The sequence below is a fragment of the Gallus gallus genome, chromosome 9 (genome assembly GCF_016699485.2).
Source record: "Gallus gallus isolate bGalGal1 chromosome 9, bGalGal1.mat.broiler.GRCg7b, whole genome shotgun sequence".
NCBI classification, from domain to species: Eukaryota; Metazoa; Chordata; class Aves; order Galliformes; family Phasianidae; genus Gallus; species Gallus gallus.
The window spans coordinates 6,873,352-6,890,506 of record NC_052540.1 but is presented as its reverse complement, the minus strand read 5'-3'; the positions used below and the strand labels follow the sequence as shown (position 1 = coordinate 6,890,506).

Below are 17,155 nucleotides of genomic sequence, written 5' to 3'. Positions count from 1 at the left end.
TTGCAAACAATCCATGCCAACTAGCTTACATAAGAGCTTTTTAGAAGCACAGATGTCCGTCCACACCTTCTTCCTCTCCTAGACACAGAAGCCTTGCACCAAATGTCAAGTAATTCTAGTTATCCACTGAAATAGCATCAATTATATTCAACTATATTTATGGTAATTTGTACTCCTAAGCAAATCAGAAAGCATTTTGACAAGTCAAGATCAATTTTGAAGAGCAATGAAACAAATATATCTGGTTACAGCCTGTCTTCAAATTTAGCTTTCTCTACATCTTCTTGCATTAATTACATATCTAAGATTTTGAGTCAGGAAGGCATCCTTTGACTCTACCATACAGTTTTTATTGGCACAGTCATTTCTTAAAGAGCCTGACTTATTCTCTTTCAGGTATGGAAATATAGATTGGTCTGAATTTCATCATCTTGATACTATATATCCACAAATTGACAGTCTATTTACCTGTATACATCTACCTTTTCATGCGATCTCTTCTTCCAAGGGTGTGTCACATGCTAGGCATAAGGCAGAATTCATATATATGATGGAAAGATCCATTGACTTCAAGGCACTGACTTTTATGACATGCTGCCAACTTATACCATGAGGAACTGGCTCACTCTATCAAGAATGACCTGAAATTAAAATAAAATACAATGTTTTAGAAAGATGCCTGATACATGAAACTAAACACATCATTTAATAAGCATGCTTGTTTTCAAGGGAAATGTAGTCATTAACAGATACTCTGTCAGGTCATTCTCTGTGGTTGCCCTCTGAACTGATCACCAAGGTATCACAGAATTGCAGGGGCAGGAAGGGACAATCATCTAGTCCAACCCACCCAGGTTATATATGAAAGAGTCCAGGTGGGTTTTGGATACTTCTAGAGAAGGAGACTCCACATCTTTGGGCAGCCTGTTCCAGTGTTCTGTCCCCCTCGAAGTTGACAAGTTTTTCCTTATGTTTGTATGGAACTTCCCATGTTCCAGTTTGTGCCCATTGCCCTTTGTCACTAGGCACTGTTGAAAAAAGCCTGGTCCCATCCACTTGAGTACTGCCCATTAGATATTTATAAGCATTGATAAGATTTCCACTCAGTTTCTGTTCTCCAGACTGAGCAGTCCCAGATCTCTCAGCCTTTCCTCATAAGGGAGATTCTCCAGGCCCCTCACCATTATTTGAGCAACTAAAACTGCATGAATTCTATACAAGGTCTAAATGTAGATCCTATGAAACTTTGGACATCAAACAGATAAACAGTAATTATTAATGGAAGAAGTTTGGGTAAATATGCAAACTTTGTATTTTTCAGCCTCAGGGAAAGACCTTCTTACTTATTCATTTATTAATATTATTTTCGCTCTAGAGGAAATGTAACTAGGTACAGTTAAAACTGAAGAAAAATACATACAATATCCTCATGGATTACACTTTAAATACTTCATGCCTCCTCTTTGAGACTAGTTCTAAAAAGTCTGTCTACCCAGGTAATGAAAATATTTCAACATGCGCTCCCATAGTTTTCATCTATTTTTCAATAGAGCTTGTCTGATTCCAGTCTAGTGTTACAATTATCTGACTTTCCTTATTGGGTATGTTTCTTCAAGGTGAAAAGGCTGGAGAGTTTTTGCAAGGCCAGCATTTTGATTGCCAGCTCTTGTGCATTGTGAATGCATAGGTCACTATGCAGGTGTTTGCATTTGCAAGGACAGGAAAAACCATCTCATTGACAGCTATACAAAAATTATTCTTCACAGTTACTGGTGATCAGTTTCTCAGTTTCTTTAAGGAAATCAGGACATCTTATGTGTAAGTAACTTCATGGTACAGTGTTTGGGATCAGAGTGAAGGAAAGTTAGCTTCTGTGTTCCGAGAAGCTCATCTGATCTGCTCTGCTCTCTAAACCAGCATGGCAACTCCTGCAACTGGGCATCTGCTCCCATTATTATTATTATTGTTGTTATTATTATTATTATTATTATTATTATTTTACTGTTTTTGGAAGCCCAAAGTCCAATCCAAATACAGAAAAAAATCATTGCCATTTTTACCTGGTTGTAAACTTTTAATTCCTTTTGACACCTCATTTGAAAAAGAACAATGCAATACCTCCAATCATGTAGAATTAATAATCTCTTTAAAAGTGGCTGTTTATCCAAGATGAAATTCATCTATTGATATTACTGACATGCATTCAGGTTATGACAACATGGTTAATTTCCCTACTGATAGATTTCAATTTTCTTTCCCATTAACGTATTTCCTTCCAGAACAACTTGCCAAGGCATTAGTTCAGCTCTGACTCAAAAGGAAGAGTACCACCCACTGAATCAGCTCCTGTGGCATCCTGCCTTCCCCTTAGAGAATGTCCTCAGACTAAGATCTGGACATCTGATGTGATTATAGCCCAAGGCAAAAAGAAAAAAATATACATTTATGTGTATACCTAATGTACATATATATTCAACATATGGAAAATGAATCTTTGCCCCATGAGACCAGAGGCTAGTACAGCTCTCTTTAGAAAAGAAAAAAAAAACATATGTAATTGATAAAACATACACGCTGTTTTTATGCTACTCCCATTCCATACTTTTAATAGAAAACCCCAGAGAAAGCAATTTGTGCTTACTAAAACCCACAGCATCTCTTGTAAAAGATAAATGCTGAATTATAAAGTGAACAGGAAAAATATAACACTGGTAGCCCACTGGAAATTACTTTTTTCCTCCATAGATTTTCTTTTCCAAAGATAAATAAATACAGAATAAATTTTAAAAGCACAACAAGAAAACCTCTCTTCTCTTCCCTTCCCAAATGGTGAAAACTTTGGCTATGACCATGAAAAACACTTATACATAGATGGGCAAATTAGGTTTTCAATTTGATTGAAGTTTAAGTACATCTGTTAAAACTCAATGCTAATGGAAAGCCAAATTAAGATACCTGCCAACCTCTTCTGCTCCCAAAATAAAAGGATAAAATAAATCACATCAGGAGTTTTGTTTGGACAATTCAATACTGAAGGCAGCAACTTACTTGTTTAAATTGCTGTCAGACTAACAGGGCAAACATTTACCCTTGCTGTCAGACTAACAGGGCAATCATTTCCCCCTTTTCAGGGGAAGTCACACTGCATGCAGAAATTCATGTGTCTTGTACTCTAAGTATATATTCTCATACTTATAAAATACAAGAAAGCTTCTAGATCTAATTTCCTATCAGTGGCTCAATAAAGTAAATAAACATGTTTACAGAATATCAAATATCAGGAAAATATACAAGAACAAGCCATCACAGTAGCAGGTAGCTCATATCCTAGGTCAGCTCTTGTGTGCATTCAGCTTATTGATTCAGGGAACACCACCAGGCATAGGCTAGAAGTGGTATTTCATTTACCCAACAAAGATAACATATATTAACCACACAGCATTAGAAGTTTTGATAGAGGGAGAAAAAAAAAAATTGTTAAAAACTCTCTGAAATGGCTCAGGTGCTAATCCAAAGATGTTCAGTGAGTTTATAAGCAGACGGTAATTGCTCTTATTGTGCACACATCAAATTTTCCAGTAACCCTGACATCAGTGTTCCACAAGTTTAGATAAGGCCTGAAAAAGCCCTCAGTCCTTTACTAAGGTAACTTATATATATATCACAATACAATTTTACAGCTTTATGAATGGGCCTGGCTTTTTGAAGATAAATAGGTTACTTCTGTCAAGAAAGTTACTGCCTAATAATCATAAGTCACTATTCATAGTAGTCATGATATCTGCGCTAGCATTTAAATGAGCAGGCTACCTTGCACTTGAGGAAAGACAAATGAAGTGAATGAGTGTGCCTCAGGGGCAACTTAAATAAATGGCTTATCAAAAACGTACATCTCTCCTCTGATTGCTGCTCAAATTCAACCAGTAATTTTACTGATGCAAGATAAATGGAAAATAAAATAGCCATGAATGACCAAAGAAAGATAGAACTAACATCAACAAAAAGAAATCACCTTACATCTCCTTCCCCTCATCTAAGTCCAACCTTTAGAAAACATTTTTCAAGCTCTGTGGGATGGTAGGAAGATGATGTGATAAATTTGGGGCTCATGATACAACTCTATCTGGGGTATATTATATACTGAGGCATTTTGGCTCTTGGCAGAAATCAAAAAAAGTTTTCTAGGAATTTAGAATTAAATGGCGTGAAAGACTTTTCTTGATTTCACTTAATCCTATGGGGGGATTCAATTACCATTTCTTTAATTCAGTAATAGCTTTCAGTGAAAAAATACCATCTTTTTGTACCTCTACTTCCCTATTCCTTAAAATAATTGTGATGAGAATTTTGGAAGAATTGACTATGGCATGAAAACCTTGACCATACAGTACAATTTAGAAGGGAGATAGTTTGAGATGGGGGTGGGAAGTGCAGAGGTTCAAAAACAAGTGAATTTTCCATATTTCATTATGAAACAATTTAGTAATTCTCAAACAAGACTTTCATTTCAATTTTTGGTTTTTTATTATCATGTTGTTTGTGGGTAGGAGAGCAGCAGAAAAGACTTCTTTTGATTAACCTCTAATGTTTCAAAATTGTTTTGAGAAGAACTATGACATTCTCCTGCTTAATGAAAGAAACTAAAATATACTTTAGAATATTTCTGCCTCTCTGAAAGAAAATTTTCACGTCTGGTCTCAAATGATATGTGAAGAATAAACACAAAGTTTTACAAATCAGATTCCTTATCATAGATGCATTTTAAAAAATAATTATTAATTATTGCTATTACTATTATTAACCTTAGTTCACTACCATTTATAAGGCTGTATTTGTGGATATCACATTGAAATGCCACATTTAAAAGTGTAGATTTTAGGTTTCTTGTTTTCACAGACTTCTGAAAAAACCTCTATTTTAAATAAAATCTTAATAAAAACTGAAGCTCACTAGTTGTCTATATATCCATGCAGTTTAAATAATGATGCAGAGAGAGAAAGAATTTAGAGGTAGAGACCAAGGAGAAAAAAAAAAACTGCTACAGTTGAAAAGTGATGGCAAGTAAATGAAGCAAGTGAATGAGGCAGAAAGAGGTATGGTAAGTCTTTTAGACAAAGCATAAGTACAAAAAATATTCTTTCTAGAGAGACAGCAGGAGTGAATGAGAAACAGTAGGTAGGTACTAAATGGAGCTGGTTACAAAATCCCATCCAAATAAAATGGATTCGATGCACACAGTATTTTTTCATTAATGCTTTCCCCGATACTTATTCCAAGGCATTATTAAATGAAAAGAGGAATAGCAGAAGGTTCCACTTTGAACTTGACCCTGAGAAGATAAGGGAACCAACAAAAGCTGTTAAGTAAGGTTGGGTTTTATTTCTTTTTTTCCTTTAAAAGTCAAGATTTCTGTCATGAATGAAAAAAAAAACTATAATGTATGAAATGCTGTTGTATAGCTCAAAATCATCTTAGCAGCAGGTTTTTCAGGTATTCCCTAGCAATGAGGCTTTCAAATTTTCCATTAAGCAATCCAGCAGTGTTCATCTCTTCTCTATCTAGGTCCAGTGCCAATGGCCAATTGCTCTCTTCAGTCTATGCTTCCCTCCACATCAATTAGTAAATATTCTAGTGAGTAATACAGCATATAGACTCACAGTTATTCTCCATAATCAGACTAAATTCTCAGATATTTTTTAAGGCTCCCAGACTCATGGTCTATCTGAAGAATCCACGAGTGGGTTACCTTAGTGCTGTTGCCTCAACTTTTCCTGACTATGATGAGGAGTACCTGATTTTTTGTGATATTGCCCATTGGAGAAGGAGGAAAACATGTTGTGAAAGGAGCACAGAGTAAAGGATCTTTAGGAACATTTTATTAAGCTTTTCACTTGCTAAAAAAATATGTAGAGGCACAAGATGAAAACATTTTGGTCCCAAAACAGACCAGATTTCAGCCTCCCATTGCTAACAGCTAACCCCAGGACCATACTCCACAAGTCCAGGAGCTGTGTCACAAAGTCTTCTTGTACTGCTTGCAGCCAGTGCACAGTCCAGAAACACAGCTGGACTCACATTAAACTTGCCCTGTCTTCTTCACACAACCCAGACGATAAATCTACCGCTTGATTTCCAAACCATAGTGACCTCTCTTGATTCCTGTCGCAATTTCTTAGAATCTCATTCTAATTCATGCCAACTCTTTCTACCATCAAGAACAAGCAAGTGCAATAGGGACAATCCAGGAGATATAAAGGTGCTAAAAAATAATTATAGACCCACTACACATAAATTATCCTGAGGCAAATAGGTCAGTCCCTCTGCTGCAAGAGTGATAAAGAGCCCCTCTTCCTTAAGAGTGATAAAGCTCTGGATGATAGTCAGTGATTTTTGGCTCTTGAAGGTGTGCACATGGAGGCCCAGGGTAAAGCTGAGAGCTAAAGGTTCCATAAAGATTACTTTAGCTCTTTAATGTATTCCAGTTTTTACACAGGTGTCTCTTGTTATGAGGGATAACCAGCCACCAAAGGCAGAAAATTTCACTGTAAGAATCCCAGATTGCCTATCCTTCATATGTTTATTTTGTAGACAGGGCCAGTCTTGCTCTATATGCTCCTTGCTTCAGGAAATTATTAATTGTACTGTGCTTTTTAAAATCAAGACATCCCTGTTTACAAAACAGAGTTGTTATTTTTCATTTAACAATCTTGTTATCCCCTTGGTGTTTTTAAAATTTTCTCAGCTATATTTCACTCTTCACATTTTATTGAAATGTACAGGCTCAGCACATGTGGTTTATGGATAACAAGATGAAGAAAATGTGTTACTTAGTTGGTGCTACCAGTGCTCTCTCTTACTGCATTAGCTTGAGAAGTTGTTATTCCTGAAGACTACGGGGCTTCAGGCACAGGCATGTGAAGCAGTTAATTTTTTTTTAAAGCTATTTGAATGGTTAAACCAAGATCATTCAACATTATTTACTGTTGTAGTTTCATTTTTGTTCTATTTGTTCCATAACTTAAAGAAAAAAATTAAATTGTTTTCAATTTAAAAGATAAAATATTTCTTTTTTAAATACACATGTATATATACATAACACACACATGTTGTTGTAGCTGAACATTTTTGGGTAGAGCTTTAGATAATGACATGCTCATAGGCTAGATACTTACTGAAAAAAAAACACCTGATAACTATGGTGTCTTAGTGAAGCCAGTGAGCCCTTCAGGGTGGTCACATATTCCAAAACTTTCCTACTAAGGTTGACTGAATTTTGATGGAAAGTATTCTTTAATTGCAAGCCCCCTGCAGTGACCATTTCAAATATATTGTTGGTCTTAGTTTTCATGTAAAAAGACCCCCTAAAAACCAGTAAATTTATTAACACTGGCAGACTAAATCTGCCTTTTTCAACACTGAAGTGTTCATAACACGATGACTTTACTGGTAATTTTTATCCAAAACATTTGTTTATTTCTACTGTTTATCATCTGTATTAATTCAGGACAAAGAAATAAGGTCTTAGTAGGTAACAGTCTGACATCAAGAGTGTTAGTTTCATTCAGCTCTTCACTTTAAATGAGAGCTAAGAATATGAAATATCATACAGAATCACATACTAACAGGACAAAAATAAATAAATAAATAAATAAATAAATAAATAAATAAGCATCAAGCCCCAAATTTCAACTCATTTCTCTTTCAGGAAGTAAATACTGGGGAAAAATTGGTGGACCTCAGTTATTCAATTTGGATCAAACCTTACCAATATTATTCATACAATAATCAATGTAATTCATTCAATAACCTGAAAAATGAGGTTTTAAAAGTCAGCAGTTCAATTCTAATAGTATATTTAATTTCACTTGATTCCCAAGTCATACACTATTCTCTTTTGGTCTTTTAATCAGGTAACTGTAAGTTGATAGCTTCAGAGTTGGTCTTTGTTAACAATATCTGGATCTTCCTTCTCATAGTCTAACAAGAGAAACCTAGGCATTAGTTTTTTTCCAAGAATAATGAACTCATTAGAAACTCATAACTGGCAATGATAATGATAGTATCATTATCTCACTTACCACAAAGTCTTTGCAGAGCCATATTGCCACTTACAGATAAAGTCAGTTCTGCAAGAATGTCTACCCCTTGCTGGGAGTTTGCCCAAATTGGGATGGAGGCTACTTTAGTAAGCAAGAGTTGCTATGAAATGTATTTGAATCTAGAGTTAGGAAAAAGAATTGCAGAGAAGTCACTGATACTATTATGTGCATGTTTATCAGTATAAGAATGTACTATACAAAGTACATAGATGAGTTTTCCAACTGTATTATTTCCTATTTGCTTTTCTCTTGACATGCTTTGGGCAAAAACTGGTTGTAAGCTAGCAAATAAAAAAGCACCCAAGATTTGTGTGCCAGATGTGCACTGGTATACCTGGGCAATCTATCTACAGAACATGCTTCATATCTTTTATTTTACAGAGAATGGGTGGAATAAATTACACAACACTTGGTCTGATCTCAGAAATACATTAGCAAGAATAAATTTTTTTGCACAGTATCAACACTTCAGAGTGGACTCTTGAGTCTCCTAATACAGGCATGACTAAAAACTCTACACTGCCTTCAATTTTTTGCCAGAATATTGTGATAGAAAGGGAAATTTCTATATCTAAAACACAGCTGGACCCCACAGGACTCTAAAACACTACTAGTTTGCAATATTTCTCAGTAATCAGTTATACAATCAAGTGTTTCCTTGAAAGATAATTTGGCTAAGAGTAATCAGGTGAAAGAAGTTGCTTCATCTTCCGTGTTGAAGGTCATTGACTATTGTCTGACCAGTAAGTAGTAATTAGACAAAACTGCATTGCAAGGCTTAAATAAATAAAACCTTTCTTTTTCTGCTGTACACAATTTTGTCTGGCACCAACAAGGAAACAGAGCTGAAATTAGGTCTCTATTCATTACAAAAATAGTCTAACAGTAATTCAGAGCTATGGACTGTCTGTTGTTTGTCAATGGCATTGAATGGTTTCTATCTGCTGTAACAAATCACTCAGCAGAGAAATAAATGGTAGTTGATTGTATGCCAATGGTATATTTAACAGTACTGTATTGTACTGAATACTGCTGGAAATGTAACAGGTCTCGATAGGGGGAAAAATATATGCTATTTTTAAAAATAAAATATTGATGTAATTGGTTTTCCCACCCACACTGCTTCACAAGTCTAGAAGCAAGATTGGTTTTAATAGTTTGTTAGAAAAGTTAGGGAGATTGGAGAACAGGATCTTCTTGACTTTAAGGCATTTTGAAGTATTTAATTAAGAAGAACAACTATGAGAGACCTCCTTAGAATGAATTCTCAGATTTCTGCCTACCTCCCTAACAGTTAAAAAAATAAATCAAGCAGCATCCTACAGTGCTAAAAGAAATAATTGAATAGTAATGTTCCTTTTAATGAACACACTCTGGGCAAAGAGGAACAATCATGAAACTAAGGCTATAATCATTCCTTACTGGCAGCCAGCTTCACAGGCTGATTGGCAAGCAGGCAAAGACCAAACAATGGTGGATGGTTTGCATTTACTGCAAACTTACCCTCTGAGGGTAGAATTTTCCCCCGCTGTCTTCTCTGTTTACTGTTCTGCATTTGGGTCTCATTAGGTCACAAGCACACTTTCTCTTCCTTCACTTTCCTTAAATCCTGCCACTCTTAATTTTTGTAAGCAGACAAATTGATTATTATTCCAAGGTCTCATCTAGTTCCACATGTACCAGCAAAGAGAACCTGAAACACTGCTTACTTTGGATCTAATAAATGGGCAAGAAAATTATTCCTTATTTTTTTCCTTATTTTTTTCTTTTTTTTTTTCTTTTTTTTTCCATATAGCAGATGAAGAACGCAGCTCCAGAATCATGAGAAAGATTTTCATCCCTTGGGGATTCCCATTCACAAGATGCTTCAGCAATTAAGAAGCTCATGGGTATTTTTCTTACAATTTCTCTCTGTTGGCCTATGAAGACATTTTTTCTTAAATTGAAGGGGTCTGGCATGGATAGATGATGTAGTGAACAGAAATGCATGTACTAAACTGCCACACCACATTTAGAGTAAAAAAAACAGCAAAAATTTGTTATCAGAAAGATACTACTAATCAGTATTGGGTACACACATACCATAACATTCTCAAGTTTAAAAACGTGTTTTGTCCTGGCAGGAAAAATAAGAAAATTAAGCAGGATGAAGAACAATGTTAAGTTCACGTACTGAAACAGATTATAAAATTTGCATCCAGTTTGTCACTACAGTCTTTACACCTGACTCAGGTGAAGAATAAGTTAGCATATAAATGGCTCCTCTCTTCTCACAGTTTGAATTAATGAGATATTTAGGACTCAGGTACCCAGACAATTGTGAGCTAGAAAACCATAATTAGATGAACTAGAATAGGCAAAAACAACAACAAAATCCCTCATACTCCTACTTGGTTTTTTTTTTCTTTTCTTTTTCAGTTTTGAAATATTTAAACTATTTTTCTCAGGGCAGGAAGAACAGGAGAGAAGAAACTGATTTAAATTACTTCAAACAACTGATATTAGTGCACTAATTATACAAGCAAATGTTCTGCATTGCACTTCACTTGCAAATTGGAATCTGAAATTTCATGTAACTGCTCAACTGTGCTTTTGGCTTATACTACTAAAATATGCTGAAAACACAATTGTCTTCAAAATACATGGGAATACACACATTCACAAATTCACTCTGCCCTTCCCCTTTCCAAGTCCCTTATAGAGATGTAAAATGAGTCAAGCTACTAAAAGTAATAAGCAATCATTATCTCTTTGTCTCCTATTCCTACAAAAAGACTTCACTTGTCATGAAGTAGTTCAAGAAACTTTTAAGAATAGGGCTGGCCCACTGCCATTTAGCTCAGGAGAATTGGTGTAACACATTGTATCAATAACTACTGATACGAAGTTGTTTCAAAATGCATATGAGTGACATAATATGCAAAATAAGTGCAAAGTAAGTGTGCTTCATTATTTTTACTGAAAATATCACAAATACAGATCGGGTATCCTTTTAATCTACCCATACGAGTGTTTATCCAACAGACATAAGACCTACACAACAGTCTGTGGGACTAATCCTACTTTCTTAGTACACGTGCCTTGGAAGGGGTGGAAAAAAGCAAGGGAGTATGTGTAATTAGTACTTCTAAATGTGGATACATCTTCATCACTTTATTTGGAATGACTGAAAATCATGATAGCTAAATAACATTTTCACTTACTCTCAGATAGATATATGGCAAAATCATTCCTATGCTTTCTCAGTGGATAAATTTTTTAACCTTTGAGAGAATTATTACTATCAACATTACTTTTAGATTCAATGTGAGTGATTTGGATGCCAACAACATAATTAGGATAGTCTTAATACAACAACAACCCGCATAGTGTTTCAATGTCTTTCAATAGTCTTCCTTCTCTTAAACAAGAAGCTCCTAATAGTAACATGAAAATGGAGCATGCTGAGTGAAATCAGTGCAGGGCTTTGCAGATGAGCTGTGGATTCACAAAGAAACGCTTGAGTTTATAAACTGCAGAATGGAGAATCAATTTTGCTGCATGGAGAATACTTAATTACAGTAACATTTATGCCAAGAAAATGACATTCTGAAAACTGCATGAAAAACTGACACTGACGTCCCACTGTGAGGCTTTTTTAGTTCCCATAAATAGCCTGCAGGGCCTAGCTATTTATCGCCTGTGATACTATGAAGGGAGGAGAACACTGAAGGCTTGTGAGGGTATGATGTAGTCTGTGTTCATTGAGAAGTAGGAGAATGGATGAATGGTACTTTTAAAGCTGCTCAAAATCAGTAAAAAAAGAAAGGCCTGGAGCATTTACCAAACTTAAATATCCCTTTACAGATATCTATCCTTCAGCTGAACGAACAATGAAAAGAAGATGAGAGGATGAGGCACAGAATACAAGGAGTATTCAAGCTGTTTTATAAACCTTATCAAAAGTAACAATATTTGAATTTCACATTCATATGGAAGGCAGTTATAAAGGCATGTTCATTCCTCTGAGGTGATATAAGGTACGATAGCTGTTAAAAATATTAAAAATTGATGCAAATCTACGGTTAAAACTCAGCCTGCCTTCCTGAAGACACAAATATCCCTTACAGTATGGTGATGGAAGAATGTGTTGGTATTATAGGCAGGTAACCTCCCAGATGAAAACTGGCAAAGTAGGCAGCCTCCTTCTTGATTCTTCATAAAGAATTTTGAGAAGTGTGGATCCAGCAAGCATGCAAACGCAGTATGTTAAAGATACCATAATTGTTAGTATATATGAAAGTAAGTATGACATGTAAGTAAAGGGAAAATACAATATGCCTGAGAGATTTAAGAAAGCAGTTAATAAAAATCCAGTTAATTGTCCTTATTTTTTAAATGAAAACAAAGACAGCACTGATTGTAATCAATTTTTATATTGCTTTTTTAAAGGCAAACAAGGAAGATAAAATTTCATGCTTCTTAGCAGGCCGAAATTGGCCAATGATGAAAGCCACAGAATTCATTGCTTCAATTAGTAAGCAATATGTTAAGAGGCAAACTCACTGCAAAAAAATGATTTCTAATACAGCTTTGCTTGTTGAATAACTTTCAGATCACATTTCAAAGGGGAATTGAAATAAAATATCAGATAGAATTGAAATATAACATTGAAAATGCAGAAGTATTTAAACCTGCAGATCTATAGCCCTTTTTAAATAATACTCCCACAAAGAATGCTGATGTCAGTGTACACTAATATCAGTATAATGTGAAGAGAAAGAATGCTTGCTTCTCATCCCTGCCATTGGGACAACACCATTGTCAATCTACATATTAAATGCTCTTGAAGAAGAAAGAACAGGTCCTGCTGTGGATACAAACTGGGTCTTTGGAAAGATTTGCCTAGGAACACACTGATGTATGGATTGCCACTATGTGCTACCCCACTATAAAAACAGAAATGATAAAAGAGTCTTCATTTACATGGTACAATGTAACTGGAGAAGTTCTAAGATTGAAAGAACTCATATTATTCAGAAAGAAGCAGAATTTGAGAAAGATGAATCCAGAATTTTCTTTGATAGGAATTATTCCTTTTTTTATTTCCCTTATCTTTGCATGCTGAAAGCATTACTGGAATTTCATTACAATCCCTGTTATTTAATCAATTATGTTGGTAGGGAGGTTAAATTTACTACAAAATGAGAATTAAAAGGAATTTTAAAAAGCTGTAGAAGGAACCACAGCAATGAGGTATTATAGAGCTCTTTATGTGAGCCTGAATTTAATGAAATCATTGGTTAAAACATTTTAGATTGCCGCTAATTAATCAAATTGATACGTATAGTCTCAAAAAAACACCTGACAGCTAAAGGTACTTCTCAATAAGCCAGATCCAAAGCCTATTGAAATCAAAGAAAATACTCAAATTGACTTTGATTCTACCACACAAATGTGATCTTCCTAAGTACAGAGTGCCCACTAAAGGGTAAAAGGATCTACACGACAACAATCATATTATTATAATATTATTGCATGTATTTAATGACTCTTCTATTATTTCTAAGATGACAAGTACTGGCTGAGTAGCCTACATTTTAAGAGAGCCATTCGTAGGGCACAATACAGAGCTAATGAAAGCCTTTATACAGATTTTAATAACTGATTCCAGTGGACTAATTTGAGCAGAGGATGTCAAGCACAAGTACAAGTAACAGATGGGTTTCTTTTTGAAGCAAATTTGATTTTTTTGTTGTTGTTGTTGCATTTTCTTAGGGATGAGATTTTATTTTGCAGGAAAAAAAAAAATCAAGTGTTTTCTCAAAGTGACTCTCCTGTTGCTTTCCCTACTTTTTCTAAAAGTGGTCTCATGAAATAGAGTGTGCTTCGATCATCCCAACAAGAAAAGAACTGCCAGTGAAGTGGAAGTTATTCAGATCCTTCTATTTATCTTCTTTATTCCTTTCTCTCACTCTGCCCTCCTTCTTCCTAATGTTGTACATGCACTTTTCTTTTCCTTTTCTATGAAGTAATGTTTCCCAGGAGAAAGTCACAATCTTTCATTAATGTACTGAGAACTGTATATTACCATTTCTTTGTCTGACAACAAACTTAGGAGCATTTATAGAGTAATGAATAAAATTTCGACCAGCAAAACCAATTCAGCATATAGTATCAGTCCACTGAAGAATTCCACATCTATATATTTGTGAAAGTGATTGGCTTGTATTTTGAGGTGGTTGAAAACAAAGCAAAAAGAACAAAACACACAGTAAATCATTACCAGTCTTGGCAGTCATCTGTGGTCAATGGCACTCTGAGGAATTACAAAGGATCTAACAATGACAGGATTGCAGGAAGAAAACGCTTACCTCTGCCCATAAGCTGAGGAGTCTGCTACTGGCATTTCTGTAAAATGAATGCCGGCTAAAGCACTAAAATGATATACAGTGATTTAAAAGATGCATAAATAGATCATTTCTGTTGCACAATAGAGTTTTCAGTCGGAGTATATTACAAGCCTAAATATCTCCAGTTTTCTGTTTAACTCAGGTTCAGCATCATACAGAATATTTTCACAGCCTCTGAAAACAACAGGAAGAGAACTTCAATATGTTTAGACAACACTGATGTGTCTGAAAATGGAGAAAATGAAAGTAATTTTAAATCTCAGAGTAGAGTCAGTTAACATGGAACACTGAATCAGCAACAAAATTTTGACTCAATATTTCAGACTTCTAACATTTCAATTCATTACAGTTTCAGGTAGTTTTGCATAACTATAGATGATATCTTCTGTAAGTGTCAGTCATGCAGAAAGGCTTTCACAACGATGGGGGAAGAGCATTTTTGATAATCAGTATCCTCCACAATGACCCAACACAATAGATTACTTCATTTACATATACAGTCAATGACTGCACGACTGCCTGCTTCCATTGTACATTTGCACTGTTAGCAGTGGTTAACTGAAATTAAGCTGTCATAGGCTTAACTTAAAATGTCATCTGAAATGAAAAAGAAATGCGCTGTTTTACACTAGAATGCAAAGCTAGAAACAGAGTAGTGGTTGCTTGGTATTATTTGCCTAACACAAGAACCAAAAGAAGCAAACCTTTACTAATTTTTTTCCCCCCAAGGCTGACATTTTCCTGTTCCACTGCTCTTTTTATGGGGAAGGTTTCTCCAAGTTTATCACTAGAAAACAATTTGAAATAAACCCATAATTCAATAACTTGCTGTATGTTTACATTCTGTTCCTAAGTACTTCACAGTTTTCCCAAGTACTTTAAAATAAATTTTAATACAGCTTGTGTAGCCAAGTGCTGCCAACTCCTGGCCATGTGTTGTGAAGAGTAGCAAGCATGCTGACTCCTGAAGGCTATCTCTACCCAGAAGGTCAAATCAAACTTGATTTGACATACCTGGTGACATTCCAAAACTGAAGTGTCACTCTCCCCCCTTTTTTCTCCTTTTTTAATTCTTTTCTGTTTCTCCCTCCCCCCAAAAATCTGATATGTTGGCATTCTGTCACTGTCTGGCACACTACCATCTTCCACGTAAGGCAAATGCACACTAAGCACATCTGCACAAACTGCTGATGGCACAGGCAACACGCTATTCCAAGAATAGATACAGACTATTACAATGGTTTTACAGAAGAAAAGTTGGCTCACAAAAAAAAAAAAAAAAAAAAAAAAGTTTTTTGTCTCTACTTCTCAACTGTTCAATTATCAAAATATAGAAGAGCAATTCACTTGTAGAATAGGTTTCTCTACAGCAAAGGGAAGCACAGCACCTCTGTGAGCAGTCTATCTGAATGTTATTACATATCTAAATAGCAGTAAACAACAGGAGACCTGAATTTTGCTGCACAGAATTGCATCTTAATTTATCTCACATCACTCCACCACTGCCTTCTCCCACAATGTTTTTTGCTTCATGAATTAGGAGCTTTTTAAACATTACATGTTTAATATCATGAGAGCAGTGAAAGCCCTTTCTGCTTAATGACAGAGACAATTGAAAAGTTAAATTTTAAAGAAAACCAAACTATACTGATGTTAGCCTTGGAAAACATTAAGTGTTTCAGGAAAATTATATACAAGTGCAAGAATTTTCTTCTGCACCCAATTGACCTCAAAATAAAATAAAATAAAAGAAGAAAGCACACACTTCCATAATCAAAGTTTGTACCGAAGAGGCTGAAGGTGTCATTTTCTGTCGTGCAGTAGCCCTGGCTTTTAGCCTCATTACCTGTGATAGAGGCCATTAAAATTCTGTGTGTCAGAATGGAATTGTGCTTCACCTGGAGTTATGGAGAGGGTTTTGTTTGCATATTTCTATAGTGTTAGTTTATCACATTCCATCCTTACTTCTTTACTTCATTTTATTATTTCTCTTTGACTGTTTCTTCCATGCATATTTTTTTAAGAACATTTCTACACTGTGTATGCTTCTTTTGTTCTCACAACTGCTCTTTTATTCCATGACTTGCAGAGCTCAATACAATCAAGACAGCTAAATCAACATTATCAACCTACTCTAATTCTTTTGGCACAGTAACAATAATTTTGAATTTGTATGTCCTACACAGATTTAGGCTTGTTTCTTTTTTATTATGGAAGGTCACTTCAAAGTCATCTGGAAATTACTGAACTGTTTATTGATCTCCTAATTATTCTGTGTTTGCAATTCTTCAGCTGTCTCTCTCAGTGTTATTTTCTTACATTAGCTTAGAGATTTAATAAATAAAATAATATTTATAAAAAAGGAAAATTTTGTGAAAGGGAATAAAGACCCAAACATTGTTCAAATGAAGATGAGGATAATTAATTCCACTGAACTCTGAGGATGGAAATATAAACAAACAGTAAAACTGAATTCTGATCTACATGACAATGCTTTCCTTAAAAGAAAGAAAGAGCAAAGTTTAATTTTGAGTAATCTGTCTGCAAAAGGTGTGCTCATACTGTGGGAATCTTAGGGGTTTTGCTGCCTATATTTTGCAGAAGCATTCAAGAGCTTTGTTTTTGTATATAGTTCTTATTCTCTACCAAGTGCTCCTGGGAAAG

General features: G+C 35.1%; 1 long non-coding RNA gene across 1 annotated transcript in view; it reads right to left on the bottom strand.

The window, feature by feature from the left end:
* The window catches only part of LOC107051851, a 373,871-nt gene that overhangs the window by 205,570 nt on the left and 151,146 nt on the right, over nucleotides 1-17,155 (bottom strand). The window contains exon 3 of the long non-coding RNA XR_005862189.2: nucleotides 469-641. This is a non-coding gene — a long non-coding RNA (uncharacterized LOC107051851). The remainder of the gene's footprint in view (nucleotides 1-468; nucleotides 642-17,155) is intronic.